Source organism: Columba livia, chromosome 5, assembly GCF_036013475.1.
Source record: "Columba livia isolate bColLiv1 breed racing homer chromosome 5, bColLiv1.pat.W.v2, whole genome shotgun sequence".
Taxonomy (NCBI): domain Eukaryota; kingdom Metazoa; phylum Chordata; class Aves; order Columbiformes; family Columbidae; genus Columba; species Columba livia.
Genome location: NC_088606.1, coordinates 2,329,357 through 2,356,141, shown reverse-complemented (window position 1 = coordinate 2,356,141; position 26,785 = coordinate 2,329,357). Strand labels below are relative to the sequence as shown.

At 44.7% G+C, this 26,785-nt stretch overlaps 1 long non-coding RNA gene across 1 annotated transcript; it reads left to right on the top strand.

Annotated features, from left to right (window-relative positions):
- Positions 1-7,759: 7,759 nt before the first annotated feature.
- On the top strand, positions 7,760-24,849 carry LOC110363830 (uncharacterized). The gene is made up of 4 exons (XR_002422165.2): positions 7,760-7,876; positions 10,734-10,897; positions 19,541-19,670; positions 19,892-24,849. It is a non-coding gene; the product is annotated as an uncharacterized LOC110363830 (long non-coding RNA).
- The last annotated feature ends 1,936 nt before the right edge of the window (positions 24,850-26,785 follow it).

Below are 26,785 nucleotides of genomic sequence, written 5' to 3'. Positions count from 1 at the left end.
GATAGTGAGGTTTAAGTGGTTAGGAGAGAAATCTACTTGACTTCCAGGGTATAGCATGAAGATCTGAAACTGATGGTGCCAGTTCAGACCATGCATCTCACCCAACATCCCGCTTTGGTACCCAGCGTCTCGGTCTAATGGCAGCTGAACATGGACAACCAGGGGAAGAGAAGAAGAATGTACCCACCTCTGCTTCATCTGCTACTGGTCTCTGGGTCGGGCACCCCCTTTCAAGATCATCCTCAGTGACAGACATGGGACACCCCAAGGCTGCAGACGTCCGATGGCAGCAGAGCCATCCTCACATCCTCCAGGTCTGTACTCTGTGAAATTACCCCCGCCTGCCTCAACGCTAATTTTAATTATAAAGAAACGAGCCATGAACTGTTGAAAATACTAATTTGCAGTATGAACACCTGAGAGGCTGCAGTGGGTATCTGCCAATATATTAATTTCATCTTAAATTCCAACAGGCTGAAAATCCGCTTATGGATAACATAAAGAAATATGTTGAGATATGAGTAAAGCAGCTGGAGAACAAGAGGAAACCCCATTTTAGTAGGGCTGGCAGGAGGTCCCGATCCTGCCCTCCTGCCTTCATTGAGCTCACGTGGAGAGAATCCCTTTGAAAAAGCAGAAAGTTGGGAAACTGGGAAAGGAAAACCTTAGATGATACAACAAAATAAAAACCAGGCAAAATCAAGAGGAACAACTCTGCTTTCACTTTTGCATGATCATGTTTTATTATCTGCAGGCAGCACAGCACTTAACTCCTGCTTATTTTTAAGGGCTTGAGTATTTTCTTTGGAATATCAACGAACTTTGACCCTGGCCAAGAAAACATTAAGAGTGGCTTGCATTTAAATATTTAAATAACGACATGGAAACCACAGAGCCTACGGGTGACCCTGAGCTGGCAGTGAGGGCTGGCACTGCGTGATGCTATAAAACTGCCTTTAGAGTCTGAGGAAATATACTTCATGCTAATAATTTATATTAAGTAATCACCTGCCTGATGTTATAATCTAATATAACGCTATCTGCGTTAGCTAAGGCTGCGGTGGGTCGGAGGCAGAGAGCTCACCGATGGGATGTGCTGGTGGTGGGGGACCTGGCCTCGCACCTGCTCTGCAACCAGAAAGGGCAAAGGCACCTTAAGGAAAAGGAGCTTTCCCAGTTTAGAGGCGTATTTGGTTTATTTTGAGATTGTTTTTTTTCCAGCCGAAGCGTTGGAGAGCCCTTTAGAGCCACAGGGTTTGCTTTTGCTGGAAAGCGTCGTGACTGTGGAGCAGGGGAGAGACGTGGGTGTTGCAGAATACACACAAAGGGACTGAATTAATTTTCTTGGAAACGGCACTTTGTGCCATTTTGCCTGTGTCACACTGGCTGTCCTGCAGATGGTTGTGATAGCGAGTGATGGGGCTGCAACGACCGCGCTGGTGTGTGCGAGTCTCTTCTTGTGCACTGCCGGGCATGGCTGGATGCAGAACTGACATCTCCTTTCCATCACTTGCCTATTCAAAGACCGCATGGAAAACGATGACGTGGTTTTGCTGCGTAACATCAGCGCAAGTGTCATTTCGCTGTCCCCGTGGACAGGCTGGTTCCCAAAGAGGTTTCTCTAAGTACGTGGCAGACGTGCAGCGCGCGTTGCGGGATGACGTCCTGGGAAATGTGAGACGGTACGTGTCCTGCTGCATTCAGCAGGTTACGGACCAGATATTAAAACTTCAGCAAACCATGGAATTATTTCTAACAGGATTCATCCGATGTTGGGCACAAGGTGCCAGTGTGGGACCCCCACTCCTGCACACTCAGTGGTTTTGCTCATGGCTGCGTTGCAGTCTTTGAGTGCTGGGCTGATCATTGCAAGGGCTTTTTTGGGTGCTCCTCCGAGCCGAGAGGGTCCCTCCACATCACCTCCCACCCCCCCGTCTTTGCCCAGCTGGGGTGGACCCCCTGCTCCAGCAGACATGGAGTGGTGGGGTCATCTTCTCCCACCCCCCGAGCAGGGATGGCGAGATGTGTTTCCATGGAGCAGCTGAACTGGAGATGAATGTTCCCCTGAGCACCGATAAAGTGCTGGGGTTGCTGTAGCAACATGTTTGGAGGTTTAAAAAAAGGCAAAAAAACCCCAAAAAAGTGGGTGGAGAGGAAGTTTTTAGGAGAAAAGCGTTGCCCAGGTACCTGAGATGGGTTCAGCATGGGGATTGCAGTGAAATCGCTGTGACGGTGAGTGGTGGGACATAGGGATTTGGAGAAACGGCCCGAGCTCACCGGTCCCTGTGTCCATCAAATGAAATGGCTTTTCCATCCATTTCCCACCATCTGAATAACAAGAGCGCGGTTTTGATCTGCATGCAGCTAATTCGTTCCAAAGCTGGAGGTAAATTTGTTCCCTGACCCAGCGCTGATGTCGGGTTTAGTGAAATAGTCAGACCCAGGGAACAGCCCCTGATGCTTATTTTGGTACATTGCTAAAATAATTCCTGCGGCCACCCTGTTCGGGAGATCTCAGACATAAGGATGCAGGTTCATGCACATGGAGCTTTTGTTGGGATTTTGTAGGTGTTTTTTTATTTAGCAATGTTGTGAACAGGACACAGCGGTGATTTATGAATGGTGATGTTTGTGGGTGTTTTCTTGCTTGGCGGGGCTCAGCATCACTGGTAGGAACTGGAGCAGTACTGGGCATTTCCCAAACTGCACAACCGTGAAACGATCCAAAGAAATCCCTTTCCCGGAGCTGGAAAAGCAAAGCTGCTTTCTGTCATCTTCAGCCTGAAAGGCAGGTTTTATGGTGAATGCCGTGGGGTTTTTTCACTTCCAGTCCCAGGAGCCCAGTCCTAAATTCCCCGCTCATTTATCTGCGTTTTTCCTAATTCCTCCTGAACGCTTCCCTCTTAAAGTACGTAATGGCAGTTAAGAAATAACTCGTACCGGAGGGTTTTTTGCTCCCAGCTGAATAATGTTGCATAACTAAAGTGATCCCCAGCAGGGCTGGAGCTTATTTTTCAGACTTGGATGAACTTTTTGGGCAGGTGCTGAACATTCCTGTCGCTGTTTGGGGATGCAGCTGGGTGGGATGGCAATGGGTGAGGACCACCCGGACTTGGCGTCCATGGCAGAAGGGCTGAAGGTGCCATGTCTCCCCATGGAAGGGGATCCCCCAACACCCCATGGAAACTCAACATTCCTCCTGCGCCCTTCTCTTTTACAAGGTATTTTTCAATAATGATTCCTCCTTGTGCAGCAGTGGTGATACTGGAAAGCACATAAAATACATCTTCCACCTCTGTTCAACAAGCTTTCCTTCCTCTCTAACTGTTCAGTATCTAATAATAACATGCTATTGAAGTTGTTTTGCCTTTGTATTTTTTGCTTTGTGGAATAGCCTCACTCTTTGCATGATATATATCTTAATAGCACCTTGAATAAAGCAGAATGCTGCTAATTCCATATTATGGGATTATTATGAACTCATATGAATTAATGATGCTTATAAATATAGTCCCATTGAAATCCCTGACACTGCATATTAACCTGGTAACCGAGCCATAAAATGCAATGCATATTGAAAATCAGTGGCCTGCACTTTCAGTGCTTTCAAAATAGCCAGTCTTTGTGCGATAAAGATGGTGTAAAAGGGTTCTGAAAATCCTGGGAGAAAGTATGAGCGCCTGTATGATGAGGGCAATGAATTTATACGGGAGCGCTGTCATTTGGCTCAACAGTTTGGGTGGATATCACAATATGTAGAGCTCTTTTAATCAGAATTTAACTCCCTGTTCTGTTCAGCCAATATTTTGCCCATTGGGAAGATCCCAAAGTGTTTGGGGCACTGGCAGAGTTTGAGCCTGGGTGCGGGGGGATCTCTGGCTATTAGTGGATATTGCAATTTTCTCCTGCAAATTAAATATTTGCAAGAGACAATTCCCCCTGGTTTCACCCTTTGCACTATTTTGCTGCAAGAGTCAATAAAACCAATCCATTCCTACACACCGCCTGGTTTCGCAGTGTGCTGAGCCACCTTGAATTTTAGGGCGGGTTGGGTTTTTTGTGCTTTTGTTTTCAAAGAGTCTCCATCCGCACATGCCATTCGTTCTCTGCTTATTCCGTACTGACCCCCATTTCTAGACCTGGCTGCTGAAACCCACAGTTACACGCTCTGCTCACCGTGCAAGCACATAAACCTGGCACTTATACACCTACCAGCTAATTAAGCACCTAAATGAGGGGTTTGTACATGCTGTTTAGGTAATCCCTGTTCTACATCGCTGAAGGGATTGGACACTTTCAACGCGTGATGTCACATAAACCAATGACTGAAAGGCTGGGGCTGGTGGCAAGGAAATGCATCCATGTCAGGATGAGGGAACCACGAGGATGTACGTGGCATTTGGCTTGAGCCAGGTGTCCACTGCGGAAAAGATGAGCTGGGAAATCTCATGTACTATCACAGGGCTTCATTCGAGCTGCTCTGGGTGCAGTATGAAGCTGTCACTGTCACATCCAGGACCACAGCGATTCGGAGGAAGCATGCTTTGGGAACACAAAATTCAGCCTCCCTCCCTCCCTGAGTGATGGAATGTCCTGGCACGTTATATTTCATTAATATAACACTTACTATGTCTGTACGTGTAGGATACATAACGGTGCAATAGTGTTTGATGGGCAAGAGGAGCACATCACCCGCTCCCCAGGGAGCTTCAGTGCTCTCCCACCTTCCTGACAAAATTACAGCACAGCATCTCCTGTATTTACATCTTTAATTACTATCCCTTATGCTAATTATGTTTCTTCTTGCTGTCGCTGTTCAGAGCTTCAGCCTTGGCGTGCCGGCGTGAAATGTTATAAAGATAGATTAGATGCAACCAAAATATTGCCATGAATATTCATCCCTTTCCATTTTGGAATGATTTCTCGGTGGCTCCATTTGCACATCGCGCTTGTTTTGGTTTTGGGCAACTGAGTTTGTGGACAGGATTGTCAGTCTAAACAGAACCTTTTGCAGAATTTTTGCGGAAAGCAAATTGGTTTTTTGGTTGTTTTCACAGACAAGATAAAAATGCCCAGAAATTTGCTGTGAGAGCCACTGCTGACGATGGGTTTGGGATGGGTGGATGGGGACATCTGTGCTCCTGTGCATGCATGGAAATGGCCTTGCAGAAGGTGGGGACCATTGACTGTCATTATGGGTGCTGAGCCTTTGGTCCCCTTAGTCCCATGAGCTGGATCTGTCAGTCTGGCAGCTTTGATCTCCCTCATAATTACTACAATATTAGTGCTTATAAGCAGAGGAGTCAGTTTTGTAGTTACATTTCAGGTTGAAGTGGAGCAATGAAAAAGGTTAAAAGTTTCCTTTAAAGCTTGTTGTTTAAAAATAATCTAAAAGAGGAAAAAAGTCTGGCTTGCTTGTGGTTTTTTTTTTTTTTTTAAATTATTTTTATTTTCTGAGTTTATTGCCTTTTTCTTCATTGGTTTCCGTTTCTCTCCCCAGTGTCCCTGGTCCCCATGTCCTTGGAAGGAATAAAAGGAAACATGGGGTAAAAACATTCACCATTTCTCCTGCGACCTCCTTGACAAAACATAACGATTTTTAACACCAAAGCAGCAGCCTGTGGAGCCCAAAATGATGTTTTCACATATTTCACGAAAACTGGCCTTTTTTGACCATGCTTTGTTCACTTTTCCTGTGTCAAACCTGCAGCCAGTACTTGACACCTCGGGCCTCACCAGCTGATCCAAACAATTTTCAAGAAAGCAGCAACGAAAGTCCTTGGTATTGCTCATTCTGGAAAAGAAAGTGCTGAGTCCAGATTTGCCCGCCTAGCAAATGAAATTGCGTTCTCTGCTTGTCTGTAACCCCAGCTGAAGTGGGTGCAGGACACAGAGGGGATGCTTCAATGAGAGAAATAAAACAAAACTGTCTTGGTTCATCCAGGCTCAATCACAACTTTAATTTTTGTGTCAGTGGTGATGGGTCACAACACGCCCAAAGTGCCCCAAAAGCCCTTTGTCTCCAGCCTAAGGCTGGCTGTTCGTGCAGATTTAACTAATCAAGGCGACAGTATTTTTGGGTTTGATCTATTTATGCTGGTGTCTGGTGGTGGCCTGGCTGGCCCTGTCACTCAGCCACTGCAGACAGCTTTTCAATGTGGGGCTTGTTTTGACCCATCGCCTGGACCAAGGCAATGCCTTCTGGAGAGCAGAAGAGGTCCTGAGGTTAATTCCAGCTTGCTGCAAATAGAGCTGATAGCAGCTCTCAAACCTTCCTCTGATCTGTCTAGAAGGAAAAGGCCTTAAAAATACAATTTGTGGTGAATGAGTGTATTTATGCAGGTATTTTGAACTTGGCTGTCTTCTGGGTCCTGGCTATCTGTGACACACTGAATGTGCTGCTGGGGTCTCCCTCCTGAGCAACTACTGAAACTAGACTTGGGCGCTTTCTAAAAACCAGTTTTATTATTTAATGTTTTATTCTTTTAATGAGAACTAACCCCGTTATTTAATCCTGCTGCCTTTATCATCTCACATAGAAGATTACCCACCCTTGTCCTGGGGAACCCCTAAACAGGTCTGCAACATTGCCAAGACCCATTTGCTATCTGCAGATGCACAGGTCCTCCTGCTTTCTACCTGGGTCCCTCATCTAACCCATCGTGTCAGGAGCCAAAGGGCGGGGGAAGAAGAGTCACCCAAATGGGGACAGATCCTGACACGTGCAGGGTGTCCTGCTGCTGGAACCACCTCCATAGAGGATGCAGGTCCCAGCTTGGAGATGCAACTGGGAGGGAGCCTGGGGAAGGGGTGTGGGATGCAGATGGAGCCTGGAGAATGGGGTTTGGGATGCAGATGGAGCCTGGGGAAGGGATTTTGGGATGCAGATGGAGCGTGGGGAAGGGATTTATGATGCAGATGGAGCTGGGGTGTGATGTGGGCGCATGCCTGAGGTAATTTGGGAGGCAGGTAGGACCACACTATTGGCATCTGGCTCTGGACCAGGCTGGTCCTGGTTGAAGGGGTCTGCTGGAGGTGGGGGCTACCACATCTACCCATTGCACATGGGCACAGCTGCTCTGCATGCTCCATATCATTAATTTCTCATTTTCTTGCTTTTTTTTTCTACCCCCCTGTCTTGTTTTCAAAGTTGGCATTTATTTTAAATGAAGTGAGCTTCTTTTCAAACAAATCCTAGCCATGGATGCTATAATTAACAGGATATAGTAATTTTTCTTCAAGCATAATTGGAAGGTTTACCATTTAGGGATAATACTTAAAACTACCCTATTTTATGGCTCATTTGCCAGAAAATGCTTGTGAAGCTTACAGCTTTATCAAACCTTATCAATGGGTAAAGAATGTCAAAGGAGGGTGTTTCTGCTATCTGGTGTTGCTGCTGCTGTGAAAGCTTCTGATTTTACTGACTTCTGTTAATTGAACAGCCTTCCCTGAGTGTTTGGTGATAAAAAGCTGCTAAAAACTGACACAAAGAGGCTGAGGATTTCCATCCTTTGCTTTGGGGCTGGTTTTAGGCTGGGGTAATTTTGGGTGGGTGTCCTGGATGGCCCTGCCTGCCCTAAGCCGTGCTCTGCCCAGCCCCAAGAGGTGATTTAGCCCTCAACACAGCTGAAGCAATCCCATTAAGATGCCCATGGTATATTATCCTGATTAGCTGCTCAGCTAACTGGCCAGTCTTGTTTTCCCTTTCTAATGAGCATAAATTGAATAAACTTGGTGAATTCTCTTAGTGTGGCTTCTCCTACTTTTGCTAAAGGCATAAAGGTATCTTCATCTCTCTTCTTCCTCCTCACTGAGCTGCAGGAGAAGAGGGGCTGTTGGTGGCAGCAAAAATCCAGCAACACTGGCCCAGTAGGTATGTGACAAAAGGACCTTCTGGCTGCTTGGGGCAAGTTGTGGTTTAGCATCCCGGGATCAGGTTTGCTTGTGTCTCAGTAGAGCAGAAACAAGCCTTGAGGCTCTGTTTGCTCATGGAGGCCATTTATAGAATAATTTGGGTTGAAGGGACGTTCCCAGCTCCCCCAGTGCCCCCCCTGCCATGACAGGGACATCTTCAGCAGCTCAGGTTGCTCAGAGCCCCGTCCAGCCTGGCCTGGGATGTCTCCAGGGATGGTTCATCTACCACCTCTCTGGCCAACCTGGGCCAGGCTCTCACCATAGTCATTGTTTGCAATGGATGTTTTTGTGCACCAAGATAACTGTTCCTGGACCATCTTGGGCACCGTGGTCCTGCCGTGCCCTGGTGAGTGCTGAGCAGGTTGGCTCCTGCAGGGTCTGTTTGCTGAAAAGGCATTTCTGTCCTCAGAAGTTTTTCTTGGAAAGTGATCGGAGTTGTATTACCTTTTAATCATTTTGTTTGTTTGTTTTTGATGCTTTTCTGGCTTCAGTAGAGGTTTATGAAGAGCTGTGGCCTTGGCGAAGATCAATAGATAGCCTGTTAAACAAAGATTCAAAATTTACTGTTTGGATTATTTCAGGGGGGAAAAGAATTTGAAATATTTAGTATTGAGCTACGTTTCATAATAAGAAGGGAGAAAGCCCGCATCTCAAACAAAATGTGAAACTTTTTTTTCTCTTGGATTGCCTGAAGCCTTTAATTAAAACCCTGAAGAATTATATTTCTACAGCTTAGTAAAAAAGCCTGAAATATTGGAGCAGAGGGTGGGAGGCTGCAGTTCTCTGCTATTGCAGCACAACTGCAGCTGCTGACTTTCCTTAATGCACTGAGAGCCACACAAAAACCAGGCAGATGTTCTCCCCCTCTCCTACCCATCTCTGCAAAGATCTTCTAGACTTTCTCCTTTTGATCATTAGAAACTGCGTCTCTGTTTCCAGCCTAGAATGTGTTTGTGCTCAGCTTATCCTGATATTTTCCCCTTGATGACATCGTCTTTCAGCCTAAATAGTTGGGTTTTTTTCCCTTTTTCTTTGCTGGCTGCCCTTGGCAAGGAACACAAACCTGAGGATCCCCTCTGGGTCCCAACCTTCCTCCTGACCATCCCTTGTGCTCCAGGTCAAGTGCATCTCATTTTGGCTGCGTGGTCTGGGTTGCACAGCATCCTTGATAGGCCAAGGGATGAAGGAGATTCAGGCTGGATGTGAGGAAGAAATTGTTGTCCCTGAGGGTGGTGAGAGCCTGGCCCAGGTTGGCCAGGGAAGTGGTGGATGAACCATCCCTGGAGACATCCCAGGCCAGGCTGGACGGGGCTCTGAGCAACCTGAGCTGGTGAAGATGTCCCTGCTCGTGGCAGGGGTGGCACTGGGGGAGCTGGGAAGGGCCCTTCAAGTCATACCACTCTGATTCTGTGATCCCAGATCAGTTCTTGCCAGCACTTTGTACAATGCCCATTTCCACCAGAGCTGTTCAGTTCCAGCAGGACAGGGAACTGCTGGAGAGAGTCCAGCGCAACCACCAAGATGCTGAAGGGAGTGGAGCATCTCCCGTGTGAGGAAAGGCTGAGGGAGCTGGGGCTCTGGAGCTGGACAAGAGGAGACTGAGGGGTGACCTCATTAATGTTTACAGATATATAAAGGGTGAGTGTCAGGAGGATGGAGCCAGGCTCTTCTCGGTGACAACCAATGATAGGACAAGGGGCAATGGGTTCAAACTGGAACGCAAGACGTTCCACTTAAATTTGAGAAGAAACTTTTCCTCAGTGAGGGTATCAGAACACTGGACCAGGCTGCCCAGGGAGGTTGTGGAGTCTCCTTCTCTGCAGACATTCCAACCTGCCTGGACACCTTCCTGTGTGACCTCACCTGGGTGTTCCTGCTCCATGTGGGGATTGCACTGGATGAGCTTTCCAGGGCCCTTCCGATCCCTGACATTCTGGGATTCTGTTGGAAATCTCCCGCAGTTCAGGTCACAAAAGCATTTACCTTTTACCTGGGCTGCCTAATGCCTGTACTCTGGTTCCTTGTCTAAGATTTGGTCTTTAGCATGACTCCTTTCTCTCCCCTATGCCCAAACACTTCAGATTTTCATAGTCTGTGACCTTGGGTTATCTTTGGTCCCTCTAGCAGGTAGCTGGGGGACCTCAGCTACCTGCAGAATCTACCCCAAAAGGCACTGACTTATGTTTTATGAGTTGCATGTGCATCCTACTGCAGAGGGTTTAGACCATTAGGTTTGGGACTCATTCTTACAGGGTTTAGAAACACACTTCTGGTACCAACAATATGGCTTGAGCACCACCTTGTTGGGGCTTTTAGAAAATGGAGACAGACCGGAGGACTCTCCAACACCAAAATTCCATCTCTGATACCTGAAAAAACACCTTTGCACAGGGACTAAGTGGTGCTTCAGACCTTGTGTTGGCCCTTTGCATGGGCAAAGCCCATCTTGAGTGGATTTTTTGACTTGTGCCTGTTTATTAGCTCAACAGGAGAAAAGTATTGCCAAGAATATGGAGAGGAGGCGGTGGAGCAATCCTGCTTTATCTCTCTAGAAATGATGAAGCCAGGAATATTTGATTCTTCTTGATGGTTTAAATTTACAAAAGTGAACAATAATTTTGCAGCCCCTGAGAGTGAAATGTGAGGGGAAACAAACCTCTCTTATTGACTTTTTTTTAGCTGGAGCAGTGCAGGGAATGTTACTTAGAGCTCCACCACGCTGAACTCTAATCCCTGTAGATGTCTTTGTTGATGCATAAGCTGTGACCTGAAATATTGACTTTATAAAGTAATTGAATCCAAGAATCATGTTTCAGATGAAAAGCACTTGACAAATGACTATAGGAAGGAGCTGAGCCCAAAGGCCTGAGCGTGACTGTAATGGGATTTACTCCACTCGACTCCTGTCAGTCTCTCTGGAGGAAAGTCCACACTGGGCAGCCCTGGTCTGGGCTTGGGGTGAATTACGGAGCAAGAAGAGGTAAGTCTCAATTTTCTTTTCATTTTTTTTCCAGAGGAAGAAGAATGACAAATCCTTCTGGTCCTATGAGAGAGGTGGAAACAGAGCACCATGTAGAATAATAGAATAGTTTGGGTTGAGGGGGCGTTCCCAGCTCCCCCAGTGCCCCCCCTGCCATGAGCAGGGACATCTTCAGCAGCTCAGGTTGCTCAGAGCCCTGTCCGGCCTGGCCTGGGATGTCTCCAGGGATGGTTCATCCACCACCTCTCTGGCCAACCTGGGACAGGCTCTCACCATAGTCATTGTTTGCAGTGGATGTTTTTGTGCACCAAGATAACTGTTCCTGAGCCATCTTGGGCACCGTGGTCCTGCTGTGCCCTGGTGAGTGGTGAGCAGGTTGGCGCTTGCAGTGCCACCCCTGCCACCCTCAGGGCCAACAATTTCTTCCTCATGTCCAGCCTCAATCTCCCTCCTTTAGTTTAAAACCATCACCCCTTGTACTATTGCAACAGGCCCTGCTAAAAAGTCTCTCCTCATCTTTCTTATCAGCCTCTTTTAAGTACTGAAGCTTGAGCAGGGGATGGGTGAACATTTTGGTATGGGGGACCTGCTTGGTCTTTGCTGATGCTAAACTTGCTCTCTGATGTGCCTTGATTTCCTTTCATCCGTGGGTGATGATATCTAGTTTCTGTCCTAAACCTGAGTTTCAGAGGAAGCCCTGGCTGCAAACCTTTGCTTTGCTTTTATGTGTAGCCCTGCTCATCTTATCTCACCTTCTCCTGCTGCTCAGGGCAGAGCAGCTACTGGAAGGAGAGGATGGGGAACCAAGTGGGGAGACGCTGCAAAGCCAAAGGACCACAGTGAGGCTCTGGTATGGGCCAGGTATCACCTCAGGGCCATTTCCCTGGAGCTCAGGGATGTCTGGGGCTGAGGGTCGTGAACATGAGATGCTGGAGGAGAACTTGTGCAGTTCTTGGTGAGAAATGATTTTGCACCCAACGCTGTGGCCCAATGAGAGTTCTCTCATTTCTCTGCTCTTCAAAACGAATTTCCCTCATTGATTTAAGAGGGCATAATTATATCATTATTTCAAATGGCTCAATTTAAACAAGGCCTTATTTCTGAGTTATAAATTGTTACCTTGCTCATCTTGCAATGACTGTTTTTCTTACAAGTACGTTAACCTCTCTGCTTTCTTTACTCAACCATTTTGCATAATGTTATAATAAGCATTTAAATAACTGTAAAGGTTCCATCAGTTCTTGCTTTCATATCTTGCTGTCACCATGGCAACTGGCTGTACTTCTCTGTCTATTTTACCTTTTTTAGATTTGAGTTTCTCAGTCCAGTCGCTTTAAGATTGAGTTGGATTCTCCACTCATTTGCCCGCAATGCTGAAGCGCTGCCCGGGCTGTGGTTTTGCTGCTGTGCTATGAGGATTATTTTGACTGTTGGCTATTAGTGAGGATACTTTGAGCTGGGAGACAGAAATGCATTTTTCAGTTTGTGCAGTGCACTGGAGGATGGTGAAATGCGTACTGGTAATTACTGCGATTCGGAATACCGGGCTGAAATCGGGGTGGCTTTAGTTGAGTTCAACAAAACTTCGCTTTGCAAAGTGCTCTTATTCCAGCGCTACCATGACGGGATGACACACGAAGTCCCTTGCAGAAAAGTAGCGTGATGATATTTTTGTCAAGGCGCTTATTTAAAGTGAATCTTAATAGCTTATAACTCCATAAAAAAAAAAATAATCTTACAACATCTTAATGCGGGATAGTATATATAAATCTGACAGACCCAGACCATGGGCTGTGTAAACAAATGGCAAAATTTAATGCAAATTGCTAAAATGAACCTGGGAAGGACTAATTCAATGGGACGATCTGCCATTGGCGTGAAGTTCCAGCTTGTCCGGGGACATAATCTTTCCTGGCAAAGCGGGAGTGAACAGAAGGTAGCGGTGAAGGCTCGTGGTTCACGCCAATCTGCATTTCCATCTGGAAGTAGGTGCTCTCGATGATAATAGAATGGCAAATGAAAGAATTCCAGGGAGGCTGCTCATTTTTTCTCTTCTTTCCTCCCTTAAATACAACACGCTGACGTGCTGCCACTTGGGAGCGGCGCAATAGGGATGTGACACAGATGGAGCACGAGGCAAAATAAAACCCGAAACAAATGGAACAACAAAAGCTGCTGGCGTTTTATTGCTATTTATTTCTAAGGCTGCTCAGAAACGTTCAGTTGGAGGCTTATGATGACTCACAAGATGACATGGTTGGTTTTGTCCAGGACTTGTAAAAGTGTGTGTGAGATCATGGTGTCCAAGGAGGGATTTCTGGAGGGTTTTTGGGTTTAGATCCCGGTGTTGCAGGAACAGGAGGGCAGGGGTTTTGCAGGGAGCCTGATGCTTTGCCCTGGCTCACCTGGTTGAAACAAATGCTGTGTGGCCTTTATGTGGCAGAAAAGGTGAAAAGTAGCTGCCCTGTCTCATTTGCACTTTGCAAATGAACTCATGAAGAGTTTATTTGCCTTGGTTTGGGGAAAGGTCTCCACAAGCAGCAACGCAGGGAAGGCTAAGGTGCAATTATCCTGTATGATAGGAAGAAGCAAACTCTGGGGTTTCCTTATTTATTAGACTTCTGTCTAATTATTGAATCAATTATTGAAATTATTGAATCAAATAAGAGGAACCATCCCACCAGAGGAAGGAATCACTGGTGGAAGAAAAGAACAAAAAAATCATTAAAGCAGCTAAAGCTGAGTGGGTCCATTCAGATTTTTGACCATTTTCCGCTGACTACCAAAAGCAACAAGGAACTCTTGTCTGGTGCTTTTCTTCTCTGATTTTAGCCCCGGCTGTGCTGGAGCCTCTGGTTAATGGGCCCTGGGGTGCCTTGTGGTGTCAGGGGCTTGTTTGGAGACAGCTGTGCTATTCAGAAAATGTATTTTTATCTGAAAGGGGGAATGTGAAGAAACACCATGGTCCCGGGTCCTGGGACACACCTGGCTCGGGCCATCAGCATCTGATGGAAGAAAGGGGCTGTGGGTGAGGCTGAAACAAGCAAAATTGCGAAGAAAAACTTATTGTCAAGGAGTCCCAAGGAGGCAAGTGCCTGAATCAGCCAGTCCACATCACTCTGTTTCTCAGCTAAAATCAGATTGGTTGATTTAGTTGACTAGGAAACCCTATAAACACTTTTCAAAGCAAATTTAAGAGGATCTCTGCACTCATGACCATGCCTGTTCCCATCCTTGCAAGAAGAAATGGATTCCGAAGGCACTCATGCAGCACTTCCACCAACATTTTATCGGTGTGGGGGGAGAGCTTTGGGGCTGAGAAGAGCATCCCAAAAGTTTGTAGGTGTTCTGGCTGCTGGGACAACATTCCCTTGCCCAACAACAGCAAACATGCAGCAAAAGGCCAGTATAAATATACAGTGCAAGTGTTTTTCTTGCTCTTTTTATTCTGCAGGCAGCTGGTGCATTAGTTCCTGAGCATTTGTACTTTATCTTTATGCCTCTGCAAAGTGGGAGACATTTGAAAACTCTTGCTCATATCTGATATGGTATTTGGAGCAAAAGGAGAACGTGTCTTCAGTCACTTTTAAATTTTTGTTTTTAAATTTATCCATATTCAAGTGTTATCTCTTGCATGTCAGTGCCTAAAAAGGACGGAGCGAAGTGACAGAGGAGGGATGCCATGAGACTTTTCATGCTTATCATTAGCAGCGTGTGGTGTATGAGGGACGTGTGTTTGCTGGAGGTTCGCGTCCGCCAATGTGCTCTATGCCTTCCCTTGCAGGAATCCCATTTCCTTGCGTGAAGGCAGGAATCAAAGCACAGGCTGAATTAATAGAGATGGACACTTGAATGTATTATGTGATTCCCCTCGGAAATCCTTGGTGTGCCTGGTTAATTCGTCTACCCCGGCATAAGCTGACAGAGCAGCTTTGAAACACGCCGTTCGGTAGTTTGCTCCACACCGGGCCGTCATGTGTAATATGTATAATTGTAATTGCATAATTTATTAAATCAAATGGCTTTATGCATTTCACAGCAGTGACATGCAATGAGCTAGATTGCTTCTGCTCACTTGAAGGCTGCTTTTAAAACAAGTACAAAAGAAGTGCTGGTGGTTTGGGCTGGACCTAAAGCCCAGTGATGCTCTTGCACATGGAAACCTTCCTGAGCTCAGTTTGCTGGGGCTCACACTGAACAAAACACACATGGGGTGTCCCTGCCTTGTACCTTCTTGCTGCAGAATCCGTACTGGTTTTCTGTAGAAAACTTAAGATGTGATGAACCTTTTTACCCTGTTAAAAGCTTTTGACTTTTTCTGGGGGGAAAGTAAATCTGGAGAAGTGAGGAACACAAATTGTAACAGCTGAAAATGCGATCAGAATTTAAGGAAAATATCTTCCCATTTTTTTACCATTAAATAATGGTAACACTAAAAATTTAGTGTCTGAATTTCTTCTATTTCTTTCTGGGGAAGAAAAAGCCCCTTCCTGCCATCTACTCTAAGTGTCACCGCTTCTCTTGTTGCAGACTTGTAGCCTGCCTGTTTGGGAAGCTTTAGATTTCTCTTATGGAGCTTTTACCCTTTTCATCATGTTCTGCCTTTTGATGTGAAGTTGTCAGAGCGCTACAGAGGTCTGGGTCCCCTCACACAATATAGGTGACAAATACTTTATATATCTGTAGCAGGCTGTTGAGGGCTGAGATTACCACCTGAAGTTGTCTATTTGAAGGGAGCTGCACGCTAAAAATATAGAATTTTAGAGGTTTGATGGAGGAGAATGAGCTTGCAAAGAGGTTTGAACCTGTCGGTGCTTCTGGCTGGGTACCCGTGGCTCAGGGGTTTTACTTCTTTCCTGCAATTCAAAATCTTTATCCCACAGCTCCCCATTGGCAGAGTTTTAATGCTATTGAGTTACCGCTCCCTTCGAGCTGTTGTTTCTGTAGGGGAGTGAGGGATTGTATGAAAATGCTGATGGGAAAATCATTAAATTTGTTTTAATGAATTAGAGCTGTAAAGTCATTTAAATAACGTACGAAATTGCTGATCAGCAAATCAAGCTAGTTAGTGCTTTTGCCTGTGTTGTATGAGTTGCAGAGACACTAACAAGGTTCATTTGCTGATCTGCAGATCTACACGGTGCCTAAGTGGCTGCGCTGTATAAATTAGGAGCACGGAATCATTAAAACAAACATGTCATTCTTCTGGTAGTGCTTTCATTAATAAAACAAAAGCCTCAGATGGGGAAATGGTTAAGTCGGTTCTCTCTGTAGGTTTGCAAAGCGGTTAGGATGCAAATAATTAGCCTAAGTATAGACTGTGAGCCGTGCTGCGGGCAGTTCTTTGCTGAGCACGTTTTCAGATGTTGAATTCTTGGAGGAGAGAAAAAAACCACTTTTTACCAACATTTCAGGAAGATTCCTTTTTGACCTCAGAGCCGACTCGGAAAGCTCTGTCTTGTCATCACGTACCTTCTGAGAGGAGGCTGTAGCAGACAGTTGTTTCATTAATCATCGCCAGCATGCTTTGTGTAAGAAATATCAGTTCCCTGGAGGTGTCCACCCTTTTCAGTCTGTGCTTGGCCAGTCTCTCAAGCACCTTTAGTATTCAAACCACTCTCTGATGGCAGTGATTGCCCTTCTTGGAGCTGTGGCTTCAGCAGCCATGCTTGGGAATGGTGGGGAATTGTAACGTGGGATCCACTCCCTGCGCTTAGGGATGCGGAGATGAGGTTCTTAGGGACATGGTTTAGTGGTGGATTTGGCAGTGTTGGGTTAATGGTTGGACTTGATGATCTTAAAGGTCTTTTCCAAACAAAATGATTCTGTGATTGGAGGGTGTTCTGGGAGGAATTAGTGTTATAAATTGCAGATCCAGGCTCAACCTGCTTCAGAGGAGCCCAACAAGGGGCAGGTCTGGGCTGGGGCTGGTGAGTGTCTCCCCAGGGGCTTCCAACCTCCCCATCTAAAACACTGCCGCATTTGGTTCCTTGACCTCATGTTTCCACCAGGAAGGGAGGGAAGACCCCATTTGCCTGGGACTGCATTATTTGGGGAAGAAGAGGGAGATTCAAATGACTTGCTTTCCTTGGAGTGGTCACTAATGAGTAATCCTCAGTGACTTCCCTTACAGTCCACTTGCATTTGGCTGAAAACTTTGACTCAGGTAAAGAAAGGATTTTCCCTCTGTTTTTCATTAGTTCAATGAAAATGCCCTCTTCAGTGGATGCAATCCTCCCTTATTAGTGTCTTAATTTTTACTGCCATTACTTTAAATCTTCCTGAAATTCAGCCTAGAAACCAGCTTTGGAGTGCACGTCCAGGACAAGCACTGTGCAGAAGAAACAGGCATTTGAGTTACTGGGGTTCTTGAGAATGGGTTGAACTTTGCATCCAGGGAGGAGATGCCATCAAGGGTACTTGGAAACTGGTGCCAAATCTAGCAGTGATGATTAACCAGTTCTTTCCTTGAAATGAAATTACCATTGCTGTATTCATAGAATCTCACTTCTTTGTTTTTCCCCACAATGAAGAAGCCTCCTAGCTTCTCGTGGAGACAAAAATGAGTCTCTGTGCTTTGGAGCTCATTTTGAAACTCAAGTTACAGTGGCTGCTGTTCAGCAACTTGCTTGAAAAGTTTAATATCGATGTTTTTTAAAGATAGATGCATGCTTAAGTAATTGGACCTATGGAAATGCTTAATTCAGTATGTTAATGCCATGACCCAGCTACCAGGACTATAATTATGCTGTTTTTTTTTTTTTTTCCTTGAGACTGATGCTAAGCTCATGTATCATTATCATTTTTTTTTTTGTAGCAAATGATACCAATCCTTTGCAGTTATGTTGAACTTTATAGGAAATATTCCAGCAGGAAACTTTGTGGTTATGCATTTATAACGGAAATTTCTGGTTAGAGAGTTAGTTCTGTCCGTGACCTCTGCTAAATGCCTTTTTAAGCTGTCCATCTTGCAGGCATTACTGCAAACCCTGCTCTTGAGGTCACTATCTTGGCTTGAAGAGAACACTTTAACCTGTATCTTGGGATGAAATAGCTTCTCCATGTCGACCTTTTGTTCCGTGATCACTCTCAATGTGCTGCGGAGGGTTATGCTCTTCTCTGTGTGTCAGCTGGAAGCATGAAGCTGCATGGCTTTTATGAGATCTGTCACTGTCCCCCAAACACAGAATCATAGAATATCCTGAGCTGAAGGGACCCACAAGGATCATCAAGTTCAACCGCTGTCCTTGCACAGGACAACCCCAAAATTCACACCATATGCCTGAGAGTGTTGTCCAGTTGCTTCTTGAACACCATCTCCATGGTGTGAGGTCCCTGCAGACCTTCTCCCACTTTGCCCCCATCCTGTATTTGGTGTGGGGTCTCATGGAAGCAGATGTTTTGGGAGGCGAGGCTGGTTTTGGGGATGATTTGCCCTGTCCCCACTGTTACCTTGCTGCCTTCCCCCCATCCTTCCCTTTGCTGGCTGCAGGTAGGATCTGAGTTTTCCGCTTTTGGACTCTGATCCTACTGGCATCAAAATGGACCTTTAATTATCTGGAGTCAGATCACCCTCTTTGCTCTCATTACCATGGCTGCATTTACCCTTAGACCTTCAGAGATTTAATTGCATCAATCATCTCAGATCTTTCTGCTGAGTATAACACGGCATTTCCTCAGTGCATTCCTCTGCTGCTAAAAAGGTCTCTCCAAGTCTGACAGTGGTGGGAGCAATTTGTCACTGTTTGGCCCAGGTAAGCTGAGCATATTCTCCCTAAGCATTTGCTTTTCCTCCTAATTTCACATTGAACATTGCTCTGGGTTTTTCTTGGCTTGCCGCTCCAGCAGCTTCTGAATCCGGGAAGACCAGTCCTGAGGATTATTAAACACGCTGGACCGAGCACCGGAGCAGTGCCTGGCTTGCATTTTCAGCTCTGCTCTGAACAGGGGATGTCTTTGGAGATAAAAGTTATGTTTACAGTCAGCTGCTAATTAGTGGTAGCAGAGTAATTATGTAACTGATGAAACAGGACTGCAATTTATGATTTGCAGGCTTTTTGCATCATAAGCATGGAGCTCAAAAGGCGCCCGAAATGGGGAGTGTAGTTTTGTTCCACTTAGGTTGTTTTGATGTGGTACGTTGTATGTACTTGGCGGGGGGGGGAGGTGTGGAAGAAGATCTGGGATTCTGGTAGTTTTATCATGGAGTCATAGAAGCATTTTGGTTGGAAAAGACCCTCAAGATCATAAAGTCCAACCATAACCCCCGTGGCACTGCCCCATGTCCTGAGAACCTCATGTCCGTCCGTCCAGCCCTCCAGGGCTGGTGACTCCAGCACTGCCCTGGGCAGCCTGTTCCAATGCCCCACAGCCCTTTGGGGAAGAAATTGTTCCCACATCCAACCTCAACCTCCCCTGGCACAACTTGAGGCCGTTTCCTCTGTATTATCAGTTTTTGGTGTGGGACTGCAGAATTGGGGTGGGTACGGGAACGACGGGGAATAGCGGAGCAGCTCTGTCTGCCTCTGCAGCAGCTTCAATCTCTCCCTCATGTTTTCCTCCCATTACCTGAAGATGAATGTCCCCACAGTGTAATCTCTGTTCCAAGCCTCCAACTCACTCCTGAACTATCACTTTCCACAGCTGTTTTTTTGTAGCTTTTCTGCTGAATCCAAATGAGCTCCCTCTTCATCTGGGGAGATCACTGTGCAAAGAGGGTTCCTTTTTGAATACAGCCAGGGATCTTCCACCCAGACCCAAGGAAACAATCATGGTGAGTAGGGTGGTGGGGATGGCTTTGTTGTGCTCCTTGCATGTGTTTCAGTGCCTGCTGTCTGTGTGCTGTGAGAGGAGAAAGTTCAGCCTCCTCCTTCACATTCTGCATCCAGCCCTGCCAGCGCATCCTTCTCTGTCAGCTCCTTTCTTCTGGAGCCTGCAGATAGCTGGAGAGCAATGGCAGCACTTGTGTTTCAATGCTTTTTGCATTTCTTCCAGGTCTGTGTGCAGCTCTGGATGTCACTGAGACGTGGCACAGCTTTCCCTAACCATCTGGGCTGCTTTCTTTGGGCATGGGATGAGGGTGCCTGCTGTGGCTGTGGAGTTTCCAACGAGTGGATGTCAAGATCTGCTTTGCCTCTGATGTGAAGTGCTGGCACGCATACTGCTGTTCGTGGGGCTGTCTGTGCTCACCATAAATCGAATCCCCATGAGGTGGCCTTTGGTTCAGCTCAGCCAAGAGTCCTCTGACTGTGACAGCACTTCTCCTACAGCCTTTAATAGCTTTTTAACTTTTTCAGTTATAATGGGCACCATTAAATCATTTCCCAGTCAGCTCCGTACAGTGGTACCTGAGAAACCACCATTATTTCCTGTTGTAGATATAGGGAACATCTGCACATACATCTGCAGGGTTACTATCGGTAAGTGTTGAGTTCTTAATGGGGATGGTCAGACACAGCAGGGCACAATGATGTCCTGGATGCTGGAGTGGCTGTGGTGGCCTTCGAAGCAATGTAGGAGGAGCTGGCTGAGACAACAACTGAGAATAAAATATGTAAAGACCAAAATACTCGGTAGAGTCAGTAACGAGAGCTGGAGTTTTATACCTTTGCGGGTTGGCTTGTAAATCTGACTGTCTTGGAGTGGAAATCATAAGTGGGGGGATGCTCCAGAGAAACATGGCATTGCATTCGCATGGGAACAATCAGGCATGGAGACCAGGGCTTCTTCCAGCCTTGGGAGCCCAGAAATTTTGGAAAACGGTGGTGACCCTGGTGCAGAGACTATGGGACAGGTACTCATATTGCAAGGAACAAGCAGCCTTCAAGAGTGTTGGTGTAGTGATGGTGCAAGGGGGGATGGGAAGGTTGAATTAATCTCTCTGTGTAGAAAGCCTGATGAGAAACCAACCTCTGCTTCCTGAGGGCTTTTTGGGGTGGTCTGCCTGGATCTCAAGGGCTTCCAGTCCAGGAGCACCAGCAAGAAGTAAGGGGGTGGTGGATGGATTGTTCTCTTTGTTCTAAATGTTGTGTCTCTTTGTGGTGGAAACGTGAAAAGCCCCAAAGTCACTCCGGGCATGCGTTCAAGAGAAGTTTCTGGGAGAGGACTCTTTCCAGTGATGTAAAAAGCTGCAGTTTGCTCCAAACATTAAGTATTATAAATGTGGCTGATGTAATTCCATTTCAAAAAGCCTTGGAGGCTTGCAATAATAAACAGAGCTTTTTAGTACCAGGTTATTGATGCAAAATAGTTTAGCGAACTGAGTTGCTGAAGTGCAAATGCCATGTATTATTCATTAGATGCTTTCTTTCCACAAATCACTGCTCTTCATGGCATAATGTCCCCCGCTCCCGGTAGCATCGCTCTTTGGGAAACTCTTTGGTGTGAGCCAAAACGTGGAGATGCAGACCCATCCATCAGGGCAAGCAGTTGGCTGTGTTGTTGTCTTCCAAATGGAGTTAATAATGGGCAAAGAGGTTTAATTAATGCTTCAGAGTAATGCGTCTGTTTATAAAGAAATAATGTACTATAAAATTAGGCAATGCATAGTGAAATGTATCTCTTAATGGTGAGGCTGGCATTTTAAGTGATCAGTAAATCACTTAAATATTAAGACCTCCTTGAACAGGAATAATAAAGCAAGAGATTTGGAAATGGGAGATACCAATACTTACAATTATCCACTAAATAAAACATTTTTATAGTGATCATAGAGTTAATCACCTTACAGAGCAGACAGGTGATAGGGACAGTGGAAGATATGTGGCATTATTGCCTGCAGAAAAAGGGATTTCAAATGCATTTTTAAGGCCAGCATCAACAAGGAGAAAATATAAATGTTTTCTGAACTCTTTATCTATTCTTTTGATGAATAAATGCAAGCAGCCATCGTTACATAGAAGAGCTCATGATCAAAAATATGATAGACTAAGAATATTCCCCAGACAGTGCTAACACAGTTTCATGGCAGAACAGAGTGATGATCTATGAATGTTGTTTTCAAACTCCTGCTTTAAATATCTGAAAGTATTATCAATTACCTCAGTATTTTTAAAAGCAAGTTGGGCAAAAATACAGAATTACTACTTTACAACCTTAATAGAATGAGTTTTGCAGCACTTCTGTTCAATGATGGGAAGGATACAGGAGGAGACTCCCAGGTCTCCAATGCAAGAAGTTTTGGCAGATTTCGAAGGTGAAATGAGATTTTAATGAACTGAATGAGATCCAAATGATAGGGATAATTTTCAAGTTAAATACACAGAAACTAATGGTCTGTAGGAGATACAAACTGTTTGCATAAGAACCCACACAGATTTTTGTCCCAAGCTGTGAAATTATCACAACAACTTCGAAGAACTGTGGAAAAGGATCATGGAAAGGAGTGTCCCAGATGGTTGGAGACTCTTGATAGGCAATATCCAAATGGATAGCATGTGGAGATGTGTGTGTCTTTGAGTAAGTGTCCCTCTTATTGTCTATGTGAATCTGTGACTTCTGACCAGAGTGTGTCCCCTTTACCAGTGCAACTGCAGAAATGGTCCACAGTGTCATTCAATTCATGAAAAAGAGGTTTTTTTTTTTTTCTTAGAGTATTAGGATTTTCTCACTTAAAAAAAGGCAGCAGCAGGCACCTCAAATATTTTTTTTAATTAATTCAAGCACAGAAAATAAGGAAATATACTTGTATAAGATACTCTTTGTCAACGGAAGTGATTGCTGAATTTGTTGAGTGGAGAGTTAGCTCTTTGTTAAGAATTCAGAGATGTCTCTGAAGATGAGAAGTAGATGGTCCAATCGCACATGCTGCTTTCATCACTTGGTATTTTATCATTTCTCTATGTGAAAAAATAAGCAGAATGTCTAAGCAACTTTATGTAAAGAGAAGGAAAAGATGATGTGATGGATCCCATCTTTGGGTGCTGGGCTGCTGATTTCCAGATCTGCCTAAGGTTTTGGATTTAAAACCAAACCAAAACCAATCAAACAAAAATGAGAGAGAGAGAAGAAAATGAAAAAGGAACAGATGATCAAGAATGCAGAAAACTCAGCCCAGGCATCCTGGCTGGTCTCTGAAATGCATTGAAACAACATATCTTCTGGAATATCTTTCATATTTTGTGCTTAAGTGTTTAATGTTGGAATCAATACAGAAACGGTTTAGTAGCAGCTGTGTTTAGTTGCCAAGTCTTAACTTGATCTACTTTTATGGGACAAAAATTATTTTGAAATTAATTTCCTCCCTCAGTTAGCACTTGGAAATGTTTCTAAAATGAAGAAAAATGTAGCTTCAAAAGGCCTTTTGTGAGAAGTATGCTTGAACATTAAGAATTTCACAATAAACAACAGTTTTCCTAAAAGATTTTCGAGAATAACTATTTTGCGCTTCTTGGGACTGAGCCTTGTGCCTATTGCAGCGCTGCTGGGCCCATGAAACCCACGAGTTTTGAGATGAACTGGCACGTATTTCATCCCAGATTCTCTTCATGGCAGATTAAGCCAAGTTAAAATAGCAACTGACCCTTAGAAGCTGTGGAAAAGACGCTTCAGATCAGAAGAAGTAATTTATTCTGATTAGTGCTGACTGCTTGTCAAACACCAGCCTAACTATTCCCCATCTTCTGCCCCACAAGGTCAGAGAGCTTGACCTAAACTCCTCCTGGATTCATCTTAGATAACAGAGAGGGATGAAGAGCCGTTCGTAGGAACGGGGACTCGAAGAAGTTCTATTTCATGGTCACTTGGGTAATTTGCAGCTGGATTTCTTCTTGACCTTTCTGCCCTGTGTTGTTAACAGCAAAGAGGTCTTGTCTCCCCCGATCATTTTAATCTGAAGAAAGCTGCCAGGTAGTGTTGAAAACACATTGGGCTCTATTTTCTGTGCAAACAAACCAAATTTGTGATGAATATTTAGCATCCTCGACCTTTTGATCTTGATCATTAGAAAAGCGAGTGGTGGGAGCTGCGTCCTCCATGGAGAGGAACACCTCGGGGTCGGCATCTTCTTACCGTGAATGGATGCACCAAGAGGACGCTCCTTGGCGCCTATACAGCACGTCAGGTGTATTTATATTTTTAAATATCAATTTTTCTCCCTTCAGGAGGACAAACTTCCCCTGGACAGGTACAAGTGGATGGAGAAGCTGCTAGGGCCCGGCCAACCCCTGCCAAAGCCTCTGCAAACCTTCTTAGGACACACTGATACCAAAATGACAAATTCCTGGGAGGACACTTAGCAGGGGAAGAACATGTTCACCTTTCAATTATCAAAGTTGCAATTTTTATTGAGGTCCGAGAGCAGGAATCCTGCCCTTCCCAACCTCTCCTGCACCCAGGGAGGGAATCCTGATTGAACTATGACCAGGAGAACTTCGTGGGGCAGAGATCAGGTGTATTAATGGCAACGTGATCAGCTGGCATTTAATTTACACTTGGATAGCAAGCAGAAAACTAGTTTCCAAGAAATTTTGCTGCTTCAAATATTTGCCTTCTGAAATGAAAGGGAGTAAAAGTTACATTTTGCGATACAAATTCCAGAAACTCATTTGCTTTAGAAGGACCGAACAGCTTTATTTCAAAGTGATTTTTGTTTTTTCCTTAGGAAATGCAGTTAATTTAAAAAAAATTGTTCATAGGAGAAATTGAATAATTTTGGAAATGATGGAATAGGGTATGTCAATGTCATTGAAGTGCTTTGCCTAAATAAAATATTACTGACATTAGTGAGGTTTTGAAAATATTAAGACTTGGTTGAAAATGCTCACTGTTTGTCCTAGCACTTTGAAAAATTTCCAGGCAGACCTAATTCAAATTATAAGTGTATTTTTTCCTGATTTCTTTTCATTAGTGTCTCAATCCTTTAATTGCAGTTGAAGGGAGTGTATAAAGTGGTCCATTTTGCATTAAAATAGTCCACAATATGTGATTTCCTCATCTGTGTTATGGATGTTGATCTTCAAAGGTTCTCTCAATCTGCAGGTCTCCCTGCAAAAGCAATTTCTGTCCTTTATGCCTTTTCACAAATTATGTGAAAGCATTAATTCAATTTACATCCTGACATCCACAGGTCTCTTTTCCCAGGTCTGATATTGGGGTTGAAAGCTGCAAGGTGGGGATTTTCCTAACAAAAAGCAAGTTTTGTGTGACTATGCTCAGCAGAAGACTGTGTCTTCAGCATCAGGTACCGTATAACCAATGACTCCAACCTGGAGAGCCCAGTCCTGTGAAAATGCCCTTTTTCTTCCTCCAGAAAACACCGGCATCTCTCAAAGCTGGGAAACCATAGAATCACAGGACAGTTTGGGTTGAAGGGACCTTCCCAGTGCCACCCCTCCAGGAGCAGGGACATCTTCACCAGCTCAGGCTGCTCAGAGCTTACAAAGAAGTCTTAAATACATATATTTATATATATATATATTTTTTTTTTTTCTTCTGAAACTCTGAGAACAAACAAATACTAAATTCTACCCCCCACTGTCTTAATTTGGGGTTTTAAGCTAAAATAAATTAGTATTTTTCTGTATGTCTATAGAGAAGGACGGCGTTTTCACCTTTATCATTGCTCCCTTCCCAGTTCCCCCTGCTCCTGCCCCGGCATCTCCCACAGAGAAAAAGTTAAAAAGTGGGAAAAAAATACCAACCCTGTAACTTAAAATCACGCAAAATTTTCCAGCAACAAACATATTTCCAGGAAAGAACTGTTTGGAAATAATAACTTTGTTTGGTAGGAAATATTTAGGGCTGTCTCTGGCTGCAGGTGGAAGTGGTGACTTCATTCAAGTGACTTCATTCAATGCCTGGAGGAATTCCAACCCCCCTGGACACCTTCCTGTGTAACCTCATCTGGGTGTTCCTGCTCCATGGGGGGATTGCACTGGATGAGCTTTCCAGGGCCCTGCCAACCCCTGACATTCTGGGGTTCTGTGTTTGTGCTGTGGCATCACTATATATCAATATATCAAATATATATCAAATATTGGATGTTGGAGAAAGTTGGTACTGGAGCCTCTTTTGTGGCTGAGAGGAGAAAAGTATTTAAGGGACTGTGCCCTCTAGGATGCTGCTCTGATGGGGTTTTGAAACAAAGGACCATTTTAGGGTAGGAAAACTGGTCTTGTGTTTAGTGGGAGCAGAAGTTTTTGGAGCTGAGATGGAAAGAAATGTGCGCGAACGGAAATTTATTTAAATACGGTTTTACACTCATTTCATAATAGTAGCATTTTATCTTTTTTACATTGATTTATGGGCACTGAAGCGGAACAGAGGAGTTGGAAGAAAGCAATTAATGAATAAAGAAAAAAAGCCCTGCACAAATGCTTCAAGATAAAAAAAAAAGGAAAAAAAAATTAAAAGGAGAGAGAAATTTTCCAAAAGCTGAAGAAAAGGGGATAATTGATGGTTCCATTTTAACTCAATGTTATTTCTGGATCTCTTTTTTTTTTTTTTTTTTTTTTTTTTTATAATGTGTTATTTACTGCGTAGTTTAGAGCTGACAGAAAATAAACAGCATTTGCAATATAATGTCGTTACCACCATGATGCACTTGCTCATCCTACTTGGCTGTCAAGTTCCAGCTCCAACCCACATCAGTCAACGTCGGCTGCAATGGAGTCTGTTTTTAATAAGCACGGTGCTATAATTACCTTATTGCAAAGTTAAAGCCAAATGACACTTATGATGAAGGTTTCATGGCTAAACAGTAAAGCCAGTGAAGCATTTGCAAACCAACTGTCAGAGAGGAAATAGCTGTTGGAGGATTTGTTTCTTTATTGCTCGATGAGGGTCACTTCATTTGTACTTGGAAAATTTGTCACGACACAAAGGGTAGAAAAGGGAGACAAAACTCTGAAGAAAAGGGGAAATTCTGCCCAGGCTGGATATGGTGGGTGG